Source organism: Triticum aestivum, chromosome 6B, assembly GCF_018294505.1.
Source record: "Triticum aestivum cultivar Chinese Spring chromosome 6B, IWGSC CS RefSeq v2.1, whole genome shotgun sequence".
Classification (NCBI taxonomy): domain Eukaryota; kingdom Viridiplantae; phylum Streptophyta; class Magnoliopsida; order Poales; family Poaceae; genus Triticum; species Triticum aestivum.
This window is the reverse complement of record NC_057810.1, coordinates 28,133,473-28,148,713: the sequence shown is the minus strand read 5'-3', so window position 1 is coordinate 28,148,713 and position 15,241 is coordinate 28,133,473. Positions and strand designations below refer to the sequence as shown.

The 15,241-nt window shown below is 44.5% G+C and overlaps 1 pseudogene; it reads right to left on the bottom strand.

Moving 5' to 3' along the window:
* Positions 1–5,695: 5,695 nt before the first annotated feature.
* Positions 5,696–7,804, bottom strand: LOC123133250 (LRR receptor-like serine/threonine-protein kinase GSO1; annotated as a pseudogene).
* Between the last annotated feature and the right edge of the window lie 7,437 nt (positions 7,805–15,241).

The window sequence follows — 15,241 nt, the reverse complement described above, 5'->3', positions numbered from 1 at the left end:
CGATGCCCTTTAGTCCCGGTTCGTGTCTCAAACTGGGACTAAAGGTATAAACTCTACCCCCCCCCCCCCGCCCTTGTATCGCCTTTTTAGTTTTGTAAAAAACAAAAGAAAATGATAAAAACTTCAAAAATTAAAATCCTTTGAGATGTAGTTATGTTACTACATCTACTAGTTAGGAAAATTAAAAAACTTAAATTTGGACATGTTTTGCAAAAAAGTGTTATGAAAAAAAATAAAACAACCATATCTTTTGCATACAATGTTGAAAAAAAATCCGCATAATATATCAAAAAAATCAGCACGAAAATCCGCATCCGATTTTGACCGCCGTAGGCCTGTTTGCAAATTTTTAGAATCCTCAAATTCCGAATGGAAAAAAAGATATGCTCAAATTTCAGTTTTTTTGACTTTCCCTTAAATCTGGTCAAACTATGGTCAAACTACTTATTCAAGAAATATTAGTGTTAATAAATAATTACTTTTAGTTTTTGACTTTTGGTCAAACTATGGTCAAATCTAGTCAAACTGTGGTCAAACTGTGGTCAAACTACTTCTTCAAGAAATATTAGTGTTACTAAATAATTATTGTTTTTTAGAATAATGGTTTCAAACTCAAACGGTCATTAAAGCTCAAGTTCAACTTGTACGGGTTAATAGGATTGACAGCTTAGTATTATCAGGAAAACAACAAGTGTAGACTTGGAAACTAGGAGCAATAGAACTCGAAAGTTAAACGTGCTCATGCTGGAGTAGTGAGAGGATGGGTGACCGGTTGGGAAGTTAGACGATTTAGAATGAGTGGTTCATAATTGAGCAATGATGACGAGTGATTAGAGTGGGTGATTAAAGATTAAATTGTCAAATAATTCAGAAATTTGAAAATTCGAAAAAAATATTCAAATGTTTTTTTCAAAAAAAAAAACAGAAAAACAAAATTTCACAAAAATTTCATTAGTCCTGGTTGGTGTTACCAACCGGGACTAAAGGCGGAGCTCCAGACAACGGCCTCGTGGAATTTCAAAAAAGTCCTTTAGTCCCGGTTAGTGTCACCAACCGGGACTAAAGGTGGAGCTCCTTTAGTCCCGGTTCGTAAGCAAACTGGGACTAAAGGTGTGGGCTTTAGTCTCGACCCTTTAGTCCCGGTTCCAGAACCGGGACTAAAAGCCCTCTAGAACCGGGACTAATGACCCGTTTTCTACTAGTGACATCAATGTCGTTGCCGGGTTGCTTAAGGCCTTGGATGAGCACTGGCATCATAACGAACTTCCGCTTCATGCATAACCAAGGAGGAAGGTTATACATGGATAGTGTCACAGGCCAGGTGCTATGGTTGCTGCTCTGCTCCACAAAAGGAATAATGCCATCTGCGCTTAGACCAAACCATACATTCCTTGCGTCACCTGCAAAGTCCTCCCAGTACTTTCTCTCGATTTTTCTCCACTGCGACCCGTCAGCGGGTACTCTCAACTTCCCGTCTTTGTTACGGTCTTCTCTGTGCCATCGCATCGACTTGGCATGCTTTTTGTTTTGGAACAAACGTTTCAACCGTGGTATTATAGGAGCATACCACATCACCTTGGCAGGAATCTTCTTCCTAGGGCGATCGCCCTCGACATCACCAGGGTCATCGCGGCTGATCTTATAGCGCAACGCACCGCATACCGGGCACACGTTCAAATCCTCGTACTCACCGCGGTAGAGGATGCAGTCATTAGGGCATGCATGTATCTTCTGCACCTCTAATCCTAGAGGGCAGTTAGCCTTCTTTTCTTCGTACATACTCTCGGGTAATTCCTTGTCCTTTGGAAGCATCTTCTTTAACATTATCAGCAAGTTTCCAAATCCCTTGTGAGATACACCATTCTCTGTCTTCCATTGCAGCAATTCCAGTGTGGTGTCCAGCTTTTTCTTGTCAGCTTGGCAATTCGGGTACAACAATTTCTTGTGATCCTCTAACATGCGCTACAACTTCTTCTTCTCCTTTTCACTTGCGCAGTTTCTCTTTACATCTGCAATGGCCCGACCAAGATCATCAGTGGGCTCATCCGATGCCTCTTCTTCAGCTTCTTCCCACATTGCCGGCTCAGCTTCTTCCCCCATTGTTGTACCATCGTATTCAGGGAACCCATGGCCAGGATAGCTGTCGTCGTCCTCCTCTTCATTGTATTCCATCATAATCCTTCTTTCTCCGTGCTTGGTCCAAACATTATAGTGGGGCATGAAACTGGACTCAAACAGGTGGACGTGAATGGTTCTTGACTTAGAGTAATTCAGATCATTCTTACAGCCAGCGCATGGACAAGGCATAAAACCATCCGCCCGCTTGTTTGCCTCAACCGCAAGCAGAAAGGTATGCACGCCATTAATGAATTGGGGAGAGCGTCGATCATCGTACATCCATTGCCGGCTCATCTTCATTTACACAACAGCGAAAATACCAAATTAATACAAGTTTATACATAAATTTCATATAACACTTATTCTCATAAAACAACATACAAATAATTCTCTAGCTAAAGCATTTAAATGCAACAACAAATGTGATCAAGATCGCAACTAAGGTCACAATTGATCCAACAGCATAATGATACCAAGCGCATTTTCTCCATCTTGATCTTGTGATCATCGACGACATCGGCAACATGCAACTCCAATTCCATCTTCTCCCCCTCAATGCTTTTCAATTTTTCTTTCAAATACTCGTTTTCTTTTTCAACTGAATTTAACCTCGCGACATAGGGTTGGTTGGAATTTCCGGTTCACACACCTCCTAGATAAACATATCTATGTCAACTTGATAGGCATAATTTGTCATAAACACGAAATGCAACAAATAGTTATATAAGAGAATATACCACATCCGAATCATAACCCGGACGAGGGCCGACGGGGACGGATATCAAAACCATGGAACTATGTATAACAAACAACCTATGGGTAAGATAATTATACAAGTAACTATATATCTAAATCACACAATCATGATTTTTTATATATTAAAAAGATAAGAACAAGAGGCTCACCACAATGTGGAGCCGGCGATGGGACAGTGCGGGCTATCGACGGTGGTTAGGACGGAGATGGGAAGGCACTAACTAAACCACACCTACATACGAAAACTAAGAGTTATTTTGACCTCAAATTGCATATAAATCAAATACTACCACATAAAATTCCTCCCAAAATAAACCCCAAAAATCACTATACTTATAGAGCATTGCAACAGCTAATCCGGCAATGAGAGATAAAAGGACAAAGTTGCTAACCTTTGTGATCACTTGGGTGGATGGGGTGCCTCCAAATCTTCACAAATTTTGGCAAAAATGGAGTGTGAGTTAGAGAGGAAGAGGAAGAAAATAGAGGAGAGGAAAGGGGAAGAACAGAGCGCACGGGCTGGATGAAGGGGTTAATATAGGAATACCTTTAGTACCGGTTTGTTAGACAAACCAGGACTAAAGGTGAACTTCTAGTCCAGGTTCGTGGCATGAACCGGTACTATAGGTGATGGTGGGTCCGTAGCCTGACACCAGCCTGCCACCACCTCTTTAGTACCGGTTCGTGGCACAAACCGGTACTACAGGTTAGACCTGAACCGTTACTAATGAGTGCCACCAGCCTAGCTGTTGGAACCGGCACTAATGGTCACATTAGTGCCGGTCCAGTTACAAACCAGGACTAATGTGCTTCACATTAGGCCCTTTTTCTACTAGTGTTTGTTAAGTCATGAGTAGGCTTCCAACCTCAATCACTATACGAGTTTCAACATAGAAACCATTGCGGATATCCTTATAACTCTTCAAGGTACGAGTAGAATCTTGATGCGTGATTGCATCCATGATTATCATATAGTACCCGTAGGGAGTGCAATTTTGGCTTGACCAGAACCAACAATTACCCCATAATGACCAACAATTGTCATTATGTTTCCACTACTCTTCTCAGGAGTCTGGAAATACTCAATCTCCCTTAATATCATGTTAGTAGACCCAGTTTCTACTAACACATTTTCTTGTCAATTGGATTATTCCAATAGGCTTCTATAGAGAAAGAAACCAGTTTCTAGATAAGATTGAACTCATATAGAAGTACATACGGTGTATATCACTGGTAGCGAAGTCCACTAACATGTCATCGAAAGTAAGTAGTGGATCTTTGTTTTGCTGAGCATGCTCAAGGTTTCCCTCACCCCGAGGTACGTATAGGAATTTTCAACCATCAGGAATTACTATTATGTCCAGTGAAGCAAGCTCCACACTGGTTCCCATGAGCCTTTTGCCCTCGGAAATTCATTGCATGTACTTATCCACCAAATGCTTGGAGGTAGCACATTTCTTGCAATCGACTGAGTTATACAACCACACCTATAGCAAGAATTTTGGACTTGTTAGCCTTGTCATTTACCTTGAAATGACTTTTAACCTTTTCAGATCCACTCTTATTTTGCATCTCATCACAGCTCATCTTTCCATAGAAGGATTGAAAGTAATGAGCATTCCTCGATGAGATCAACATCCAAAACTGCAATATTGCAGAATCTCAACTACTATTTGATCTGATGCACATAAGAGTTGTATGCTACCATAGACTCCAAGTCATGGAATCGGACGAGCGTCCATTTCCTATGCACTTCAAGCATCATCGTCACCCTATATTGATTATATTGTTCTTCAAAAGAGCTCTAGAGTATCAGATACTCTATTTTTATAGATCATGGTGTACTTAAGTGCAATGCAACATACTTTGCTATAGCGACTATAGCCGGAGCCCCTGAGCAGGTGTGGTTATGTGGGAACTGAGATCCCGGGCCGTCAAGTTAATCTTTACATCGACCAGATTCGATGATTGATACCATCAACGGCAAAATCCCGCATGAAATTATCATGCACAATTAATTTACCTATTAGTAAATTAATTTTCAAGTATCATCAACATGTAGCAACAATCAAATTGCCTAATCAGATATGATGATATACAAATCTGCTTTAAAATACAGAAACGTGCAGGATATTACTGTAAAATAGCTAGAAGCTAAAACAGAAAAGAAAAAGAAGAAGAGAAAATAATGGTCCTAGGCCAGAAACCAAACAGGCCAAACCAGTGGCGTAACCCACTCTTTTTTCTCTCTCTCTTTCTTGTTTTTATACTCCCGTATGCTTTCGGTCTAGCCCACCCGACATTTGTCGTAGATTTGAGATGCTACGTTCATCCGATCAACAGGGCAGGTGGACAGTTCCTGTGGCAGGACAGCGACGACGACGGCCGTCTCCACGATCACCTGCACGGAGGGAACGGCAGCAATGCCAAGGGCGCTGTCTTGTCCGGAGATGTCATGGTTAATGTTGGCACGCCGGTGACGATGATGACGACGATGGGGCGGAGCTGGCGGTCGGCGGAGCAGGAGGAGGTGGACCTGACGGAGCCGCGGCTGGAGACGTTCACGGAGCCGACGACGACAGCCAGCCCCTTCAGGTGAACGTGAGATGAATCGAATACGTCGTAGAAGAGATTGATAGAATAGTCAAGTAGAGCCAGAAACTGTGCTGCGATCCTCCGACGTGCATGCATGGCAAAAATGGGAGTGACATGCATTGCGACCAAATTTACCAAACGATTCGATGCTATTACATTGGTATAACATTGTACATTCGCCAACAAAAATGAAAGAGGTACAGCATTGCAGATAACACCGCTAATGTCACAACTTTTTCATAATTTTACATTGCATGCCATCAACAAAGGAAAGAAAACCACATCTCCAGGACTTAACTGTAAAGAGCATCCCAAACCACAACCAGAGACCAGACAGAATCCCAGCAATTACACAGTAGTACATCCAGTGATCCTCCTCTTCACCATTTCTCTCATCCGGTGCAAGCGAAGTATTGGCACACGAAATGTTTAGGGGAAATCCGCAGAGCCCAGAATTGTTGGAGTAAATTGATGGGTCAGTCAGGGTCTGAAGCTGATTCCCGGTGGGTATCTTGCCCGACAAAAGATTGTTCGAGACGTTCAACATGGTGAGCCACGGTAAGCTTGACATGCTCGATGGAATGGCTCCTGTAAGTCCATTAGATGATAGATCAAGGGACTCGAGAAAAGTCAAACTACCAATGTTTTCAGGAATGCTACATGACAGATGGTTTCTCGACAGGTTTAGAAATTGGAGGCCCTGAAGGTTGATTAGCTCTTCAGGAATGCACCGAGACAACAAATTGCCCGACAAATCGATACCGGTTAATAACTGGATCGCTTTTCCAAAGAACTGTTCGTGGCCCTTCCAAATTATTTCGATTCTATCATAGTATTTCCACTCATTGGATAGTTCCGTAGTCGATAGATTTTGTGGATGCTTCATGGAGGTCAAGCTGCCTAAGGCTACCGGAATCAAGCCAGTCAAGCTATTGTTTGCCATGTCGAGCAGCTGAAGTTGCAAAAGGCGTGATAACTCCAGAGGAATTTCTCCAGTGAAATTGTTTGATTTGAGGCTAAGGATTCTCAACAATGGGATCTGACTCCCGATCCATGGAGGAATAACTCCAAAGAACTTGTTATTCCCCATGTCCAGGGTGTCCAGCGAGTTGCAGCCCTCTAGAACCGGCGGGAATGCACCAACGAAACCATTTCCGGCAAGGTAAAGAGACTTAAGAGAGCAGTTGTGGCTTGCCACAGCTGCGGGGATTTTACCATAGAAGGAGTTGTTGGATAGATCCATGAAAATCAGAGCCTCTAGGTTCCACCAGCAGTCCGGGAGCTTCCCGGTGAGGCGGTTGTTCGATAGGTCCATGAACATCAGAGCCTGGAAGTTGCACCAGCAGTGCGGAAGATCCCCGGTGAGCTGGTTGTTTGACAGGTCCAGTATCTGGATGGAGAGGTGCCTGCAGAGTTGGTGCGGGATGTTGCCGACGAGGTTGTTATTGTAGAGCCGGAGGTTGGTGAGGCTATGCATGCCACTGAGCTGCAGTGGAATGGTGTTGTTAAACATATTGCTGCTGAGGTCGAGGATAGCGAGCGAGTTGCAACCCTCTAGGAGTGGGAGGGCTCCGGAAAAGGCATTTCCGGCAAGAGATAGTGACGTGAGAGAGCAGTTGTGGCTTGGCTTAGCCGCCGGGATTTCACCTGAGAAGGAGTTGTTGGACAGGAACATGGACTCCAGAGCCTGTAGGTTCCACCAGCAGTCTGGGAGCTGCCCTGTGAGCCAATTGCTTGACAGGCGCATGTACCGTAGAGACTGCAGGTTGCACCAGTAGTTCGGGAGCTCCCCAGTGAGTCGGTTGTTGAACATGTCCAACGACTAGACAGAGAGAAGGTTGCAGAGCTGGCGTGGGATCTCACCACTGAGGTTGTTCTCGTAGAGATAGAGGGCGGCGAGGCTGGGCATGTCACCAAGCTGCGGCGGGATGGAGCCGTTGAACCCGTTGCCGCTGAGGTCGAGTACTTCGAGGGAGCGCAGCCGCGATATGCTGGCCGGAATGGGGCCTTCGAGGTTGTTCCTCCAAAGGTTCAGAGAGGCAAGCTCCGGAAGCGCCGCCGTGTCGAGCATGTCAAGCTCGCCCGAGAGACCGAGTCCCGGGAGATTTAGCCCCCTGATCCCGCCATTGATGTTGCAGAACACGCCTGCCCAATCACATACCGGCGTGCCCCGGGTCCAGTTAGATAGCGCGGTCGCGTTGACGAGGCTGGCCTTCCATGCTAGAAGGGCATCGGCCTCCGAGGTCACCGCGGCAACGGTTGCCGCGGAGATGGCGGCCGTCAGCAGGAAGAGCACGGCAGTGCCGACGAGATGCGCTTGGGTTGGTCTCCTCATGGCCCCGACCATGAGCGCGATGGTTGAGTAGGGAAAATCCAATCCGCAGAAAATCGCGCACACACACATATATATGACTGGATCGTCCGGCGCTCCGTTTCGTGCGGCAGAATATCATGCGCTCTGTAGTCTGCACCGTACCCAAGTTATTTACAGCAGCGTCCTGGCCGGCAGGTACACAGTGACGAATAGCGCCGGCGTAGAGCACCAATCAAGCAACACACGCACATACACCGGGTCCAATAATGTCCAATCAAATGAATGTTTAGAAAGCCTGTGCTCAACTTCTTTAACATCCTAGTCTCAAACAAACTTAAAGGGTAGTTTGATAGGAAAGAAAATATAAAATATGGTTACAGAATTATTTAACCACATTTCGATGTTGTCCATATCTACTCGAACAGTATCCAGCTGATAATTTCAATGTGCACCTAAACTGATATGGCCGGCAGACACCGTGACGAATAGCGACGGCGAAGAGCACCAATGAAGGAGCACACACACATACACCGGGTCGTAATGTCCAATCAAATGAATGTTTAGAAAGCCAAGTCTGAGACTAAGTACGGTGTGCTCAACTTCTTTAACAACCTAGTCTCAAACAATCTTAAAGTGTATTTGACACGAAATAAAATATAAAATATGGTTACAGAACTATTTAACCACATTTCTTTTTTTTTTGAAACGAGGCAAAAGACTTGCCATTTTCATTGATTAAGAAGAAGAATTGCCCGGTTAATTTATGGAAAACCGGGCTAAAACTGACACAATCCAGCCCACAAAATGGGCACCACCGGCCAACCTGGCCACCGACATGGAACACAGAGCTGCAGGACAGATACACAAGCCACGACGGCACATGTCAACAGATGGCCACACGCACAAACAACCGACAGCTCCGACTTTGACGACGAGCATCACGGGGGAAAAATGCAGGACTTGCGCCGACCGTGCTCGCCGCAAACGACCACCGAGTGCCTGTCATCATCGCCGCCTGGACTCGCTCCACCGCAGCTCCGACTTCAAAACAACCAGGCAACCCACGGAAGAGCACCTCGGACACGCCGGGAAGATCCGACTACCAAAGCCCGAGCCGCGACCGAAGCTCCTCTCGACGCCATCATCGTTGCCATACAGAAACCAGTGCCCCAGAAACAGCCTCCTCAGCAAACCACGCGGCGAAGATGCCGCCAACCACCGCGGTGAAGATGCCGTCAACCACCGGTCTCCAGTTGTGGCAGGCTCCAAGACGATGCCCCCAAGGAGGAAGAAGACGTGAAGGCGCCTTCATCGCCTGATCCCGCGGATCAGAGGTTTCCCTCCAGAGCCAAGGCCGCGGGAAGAGGGAAGAGGTAGCACACTGCAGCGATGCTTCCAAGAAAGAGAGCGGCGCCCGCGGGCATCGCCGCCGCCACATCCGGCAAATGCCGGAGATAGGATTTCACCTGGTGAAGCTCGTCCACCAACTGCCCGAACCGGCCGGCCACAAACTGCCGCCCACCAAACCTCGTAGAGCACCGAGGCATGCCGTCTGACTCCAACTGCACTAGTAGAAAAGGGGACAATGGTCCAGGCCGGGTCAGCCCATTAGTCCCGGTTCAGTCCAGAACCGGGATCAATGGTGGCATTGGACCCGGTTCGTGAGCCCCGTGGGACGGCCGGGCCAGGTGGGCCATTGGTCCCGGTTCATGTGGACCTTTTGGTCCCGGTTGGTGCGACGAACCGGAACCAATGGGCCTCGCTCCTGGCCCACCACCATTGGTCCCGGTTGGTGGCTTGAACCAGGACCAAAGGCTTCCCTTTAGTCCCGGTTCATGCCACAAACCGGGACTAAAAGGTTGGTCCTTGTTGCGGTCAGAGTTTAGTCCCACCTCGCAAACCGAAGGGCGCTCACACCGGTTTATAAGCCCCTACCTCTATGCCTTGTTGAGCTCCTCTCAAAGTGAAAATAGATGCCCTTATACAGGGAATTTGACCTAAATTCACATTCAATTTCTCTGAAGTTAGTAGAAATTTATTATGAATTTAGGTTGAATTCTCTCTATAAGCGTATCTGTGCTCATTTTTTTAGTAAAGTTAATCACAACTATTTTTTCTTCTATTTATTTCTGAGTAGTTTTTTATATAGTTTTTTTCTTTTCTGCTATATTTATTTTTTCTATTTTTTCTGAGTTGTAATAAGTCATTAAAAATAAAAAAGAGGCACAATGCTCGTTAATTAGCTTCAAGCCTTTCGGAAGAGTGTAAACTGCACTGCATATAGCTCCGTGCAGTCTACCCTATTCCTCAAGGCTTGAAGCTAAGCAACGTGCATTGAGCCTCTTCTTCATCGTCTCTGCACTCAGGGCTTATAAACCGCTGCGAGTGCCTCTCGCCTGGCGAGGTGGGACTAAAAAACAGCTGCAGAAAGAATCAACTAAAAAACTCTTTTACCGGTTCATGCCACGAACCGGTACTAAAAGGTGCTCATGGGGCACCAGCCTTAAAACCTGTACCAAATAAAATGCCTTTATAACAGCCTTAGAACTGGTACTGAAGGAATCAACTAAAAAGCTTTTATAAACCTCTAGTATTATTGAAACTAAAATTATATAGAATTTTGTTACAAACTTTAATAGCAAAAAGAATTATCATAAAAGAAAATAAATAAGTAATTAGAATGTTGTTACAAACTTTAATAGCAAAAAGAATTATCATAAAAGAAAATAAATAAGTAATTAGAATTCTATTCAAAACATTAAAAGCAAACATAATTATCATAAAAGAAAATAAATAAGTAATTAGGAAAACATTAAAAGCAAACCGGGAGCAATGACCCACCTTTAGTCCAGGTTGGTGCCTACAACCAGGACCAAAGGTCTATGTTTCCCGTCCTTTGGGCTGCTGAAAAGAGGCCTTTGGTTCCAGTTGGTAGCTCCAACCGGGACTAAAGGGGGGCATTAGTCCCGGTTTGTGCCACGAACCGGGACCAATGCCTTTGCTATATAAGTAGCACTTAGGAAAGTTTCAGAACCTCCCATCCCCACTTCAATCTCTTCTCCTGCTCTCCCCCGACGGCGGCGAATCCATCGACGACGCCGGCAGGCTGCCCCAGCCAGCCCTCGCCCAGTGCCGCCCCGTCCCGCGCCGCCCCGGCCCACGCCGCCCCGACGCCGTCCCGCGTCGCCCCGATGCCATCACCGCCCCGCCCCGCCCCGCGCCGCACCTCGCCCTTGCCGTCCCCGTCGCCGTCGCCATGAGCAACTAATTTAATTTGACATTAATAGTAGTTAATTTAGATGTCTAGTTAATTTTGTAAGATTTTTTTAGATTTTTTTGTAGTTCATAGATTCTTTTTTTAGATGTGTAGTAATTTAGATGTGGAGTTCATAGATTTTTATGTTATTTTTTTTTCATATTGTGTAATTAATTTGTTTATATTGTGTTAGAATTTTTTTCTGTTAATAGATTTTTTTGGTGATATTATTGTTGAATATGCATGTTTGTATGTTCACATTGAAGGAAATATGCCCTAGAGGCAATAATAAAGTTATTATTTATTTTCTTATATCATGATAAATGTTTATTATTCATGCTAGAATTGTATTAACCGGAAATATAATACTTGTGTGAATACATAGACAAACAGAGTGTCACTAGTATGCCTCTACTTGACTAGCTCGTTGATCAAAGATGGTTATGTTTCCTGACCATAGACATGTGTTGTCATTTGATTAACGGGATCACATCATTAGGAGAATGATGTGATTGACTTGACCCATTCCGTTAGCTTAGCACTTGATCGTTTAGTATCCTGCTATTGCTTTCTTCATGACTTATACATGTTCCTATGACTATGAGATTATGCAACTCCCGTTTACCGGAGGAACACTTTGTGTGCTACCAAACGTCACAGCGTAATTGGGTGATTATAAATGTGCTCTACAGGTGTCTCCAAAGGTACTTGTTGGGTTGGCGTATTTCGAGATTAGGATTTGTCACTCCGATTGTCGGAGAGGTATCTCTGGAACCTCTCGGTAATGCACATCACTTAAGCCTTGCAAGCATTGCAACTAATGAGTTAGTTGTGAGATGATGTATTACGGAACGAGTAAAGAGACGTGCCGGTAACGAGATTGAACTAGGTATTGAGATACCGACGATCGAATCTCGGGCAAGTAACATACCGACACTACTAGGAAAAGGCCTACTAATGGCGCACTAGTTTTGCCTACTAATGGCGCACTACCGGTGCGCCATTAGTATCACGCCACTAGTATTTTTTACTAGTGGCGCACCACCGGTGCGCCATTAGTATCTGGTATACTAATGGCGCACCACGCAGTGCGCCATTAGTTTTGCCCATAGTGCGCCACTAGAGTCTGCTATACTAATGGCGCACCACATGGTAGTGCGCCATTAGCGCCATTAGTAACAATTTTTTTATTTTTTTTCTTAATCTCAGGTCACTATTTCACATATGAGATATCCAACACATATATATACAACAAGCATCCATATAACAATCATAGCCAACACACAAGTTCCATCATATATACATACATAGCCAACACATAGTTCCATCGTTACATATTACAAAAGTTTCACATTGTTCATCCAACACCGTTATCCATCAATTCACAAAAGTTTCACATTGATACAAAATAAAAACACAAATGGAAAAGAAGCACTCCATCCATGCAAGCTTCCGTGAATTAAATCAAATCGGCAAAATGATAAACAAGAAGTTAGAAGAAGAAGAAGAAGAAGACTAGAAGAATACTAGAAGAAGAAGAACACTAGAAGAAGAATAAGAAGAATTTTCGAAAAGAAGAAGAAGAAGAAGAAGAAGACTATAAGCTTATTATGTAAACTTGATCATTTTGTGCTAACATAAGTAATTTTGGAGCTAACCTATAGGAAACTAAGCATATAAGTTCTAAGTTAGCATATTAGAGCCAACTTAGGTAAAATGAAGCTAACCTATGTCATTTTGGAAAAGAACAAGAATAAGAAGAAGACTATAAGCTTATTATGTAAACTTGATCATTTTGTGCTACCATAAGTTATTTTGGAGCTAACCTATAGGAAACTAAGCATATAAGCTCTAAGTTAGTATATTAGAGCCAACTTAGGTAAAATGAAGCTAACCTATGTCATTTTGGAGAAGAAGAATAAGAAAAAGACTATAAGCTTATTATGTAATCTTGATCATTTTGTGCTAACATAAGTTATTTTGGAGCTAACCTATAGGAAACTAAGCATATAAGCTCTAAGTTAGCATATTAGAGCCAACTTAGGTAAAATGAAGCTAACCTATAGGAAACTAAGCATATTAGAGATAACATAGGTAACTAAGTATATATATATATCATTTTGGAGATCTGACATACCTGACAAAGTTCAGTTCTCATGCATTGTTCTTCTCCTTCTCCTTCCTCAGCCTGATGCGCCAAGAGCGGCGAGGCGGTGGAGGCAGTGGAGGCAGTGGGATGTAGTCTTCTACCACAATTGGCGTGGTCATGTCGCCCAGCCGTGGGATCACCGGCGCCACCACCGGTGCGTGGTCATTGTCAGGCACCACCACCATCGCGAGGCCACCTTCAGGCACGACCATCGCTAGGTCATCCTCAGCCACCTCCATCTCTTGCCCATGGTCAGCCACCACCATCTCTTGCCCATGGTCAGCCACCACCATCTCTTGCCCTCGGTCAGCCACCACCAGTGCTAGGTCATCCTCAGCCTGATGCCCATCATCATCCTGCAGCTCCTCATCCCCACTCTGCTCCTCTTCTCCCGCACTCCAGTTTGGATCATCCTTCTTGTTGTCTATGTTGCTGCCAGAATCGCTGCTGCTCTCGCTATAGCCAGAATCGTTGCTGCTTTCGCTACAGCCATAGTCGCTGCTGCTTTGGCTGTAGCCAGTGTTGCTGCTGCTGCTCCCATTACCTGTCCAAATGCAACAATGACCGTTAACAATCGATGTGAGACAAAGCCAAATGTAGAGGAATAAGAAGAGGCAGAACGTATCGGCATCATCATCGTCAGTGTAGCGCATGCGACACATAGTCGCATTGAACACCTTCACGATGAGCATGGTGGCGTCGTCATCGTACCTGAAGAGAAGGAAGTACCCCAGCCGCAGGTCGTAGGCACGGTAGAACTTCTCCCACCCACGAGACAAGTACATGTGGCCCTCCTTGATCACCAACTCCACATCCCACTGCCTGCGAAACCCGCTGCCGGCCTGTCGCAGCTTCACATTATTTGGCGGATCTTCACCCATCAGCATGTTCATGAAACTGTCAGGCAGCCTCTGCAGTTTGGGACAATGAGTGATGTAGCAAACAACAGATATCATAATGAGATGGGTGAAGGGGAGATCTCTCGTTTTATATACCTACATCATGGATGATACTGAAGTCCCAAGTATGATAGTGAAGAACTCGGAAGCATCCAACTCGTATTGCGGTGTCGCAGAGCGGCGGTGGCTGCTTCCCGCCATCTCTGATAAGCAACAGAAGAGACCAATTAGTACCCTTACAACAGATCATAAAACATGCATGATAACAGACATTAGTCGGAAGTACCCCATATGTCCTATTTTTAGCAAAGTCATGCTAAAATTCACGGAAAATTTCAGCATGACCTTTGCTGAAAATAGGACATATGGAGTACCCGAATTTGCCGGAACGGAAGTTAATCGACATTCCGGCAAACTCAAGGGCCTCTCGGGGTACCTGCAAAATCATTATCCCAGGTGGACAAGGCAATGTGCTACTTGCTTAAATCTCTGTCCAATATTTACAAGACAAACAACAGGTGGCAAAGCCCAGTGTTAACAAAAAGGCCTGCATCACAACATGGAAAATACGTTGGCCTCTGAAGAGGTGAAACAATATATGCATCTCCAGGCAGTATCATTCAACATTTTGGACAAACCACTACAAGCAATACTGGATCAGATACAAGAAGAATGTGAGAAAATGCAGACAAATACTAATAGATTGAGGTGTTTAACTTGTGGTGCTCTCTGTGCTATACAGACATGTATTCTTGACAAACTAGTACAAGCAATGGTGGATCAGATATAGAAGCAATATGATATAATATAAATAAATGCACCCAATAAAAAAGTACCCATCAATGAGCCTTGTCAAAATGGATTGTTTGACGCATAAAACCCAACTCAGTGCATAAGCAACCAGTGTCCCTTGCCATCATAGAAAAAAGACAGAACCATACAAAGAATTGAACAGTTTATCATAACAGCGGAACACTGATGGTCTGGTATGGCAAGCATGCAAGCTGTAAAGTGACAACACTATAACTATGAAAAGAGCATAGTCCAGCCAAACATATCACACAAATTCCACTGAAATATAACCTAAGCCACACAAAACAAGTAATGAAACCTCCACCAAGAACAGAGCCATACTATAGCAGCAAGACTGTAGT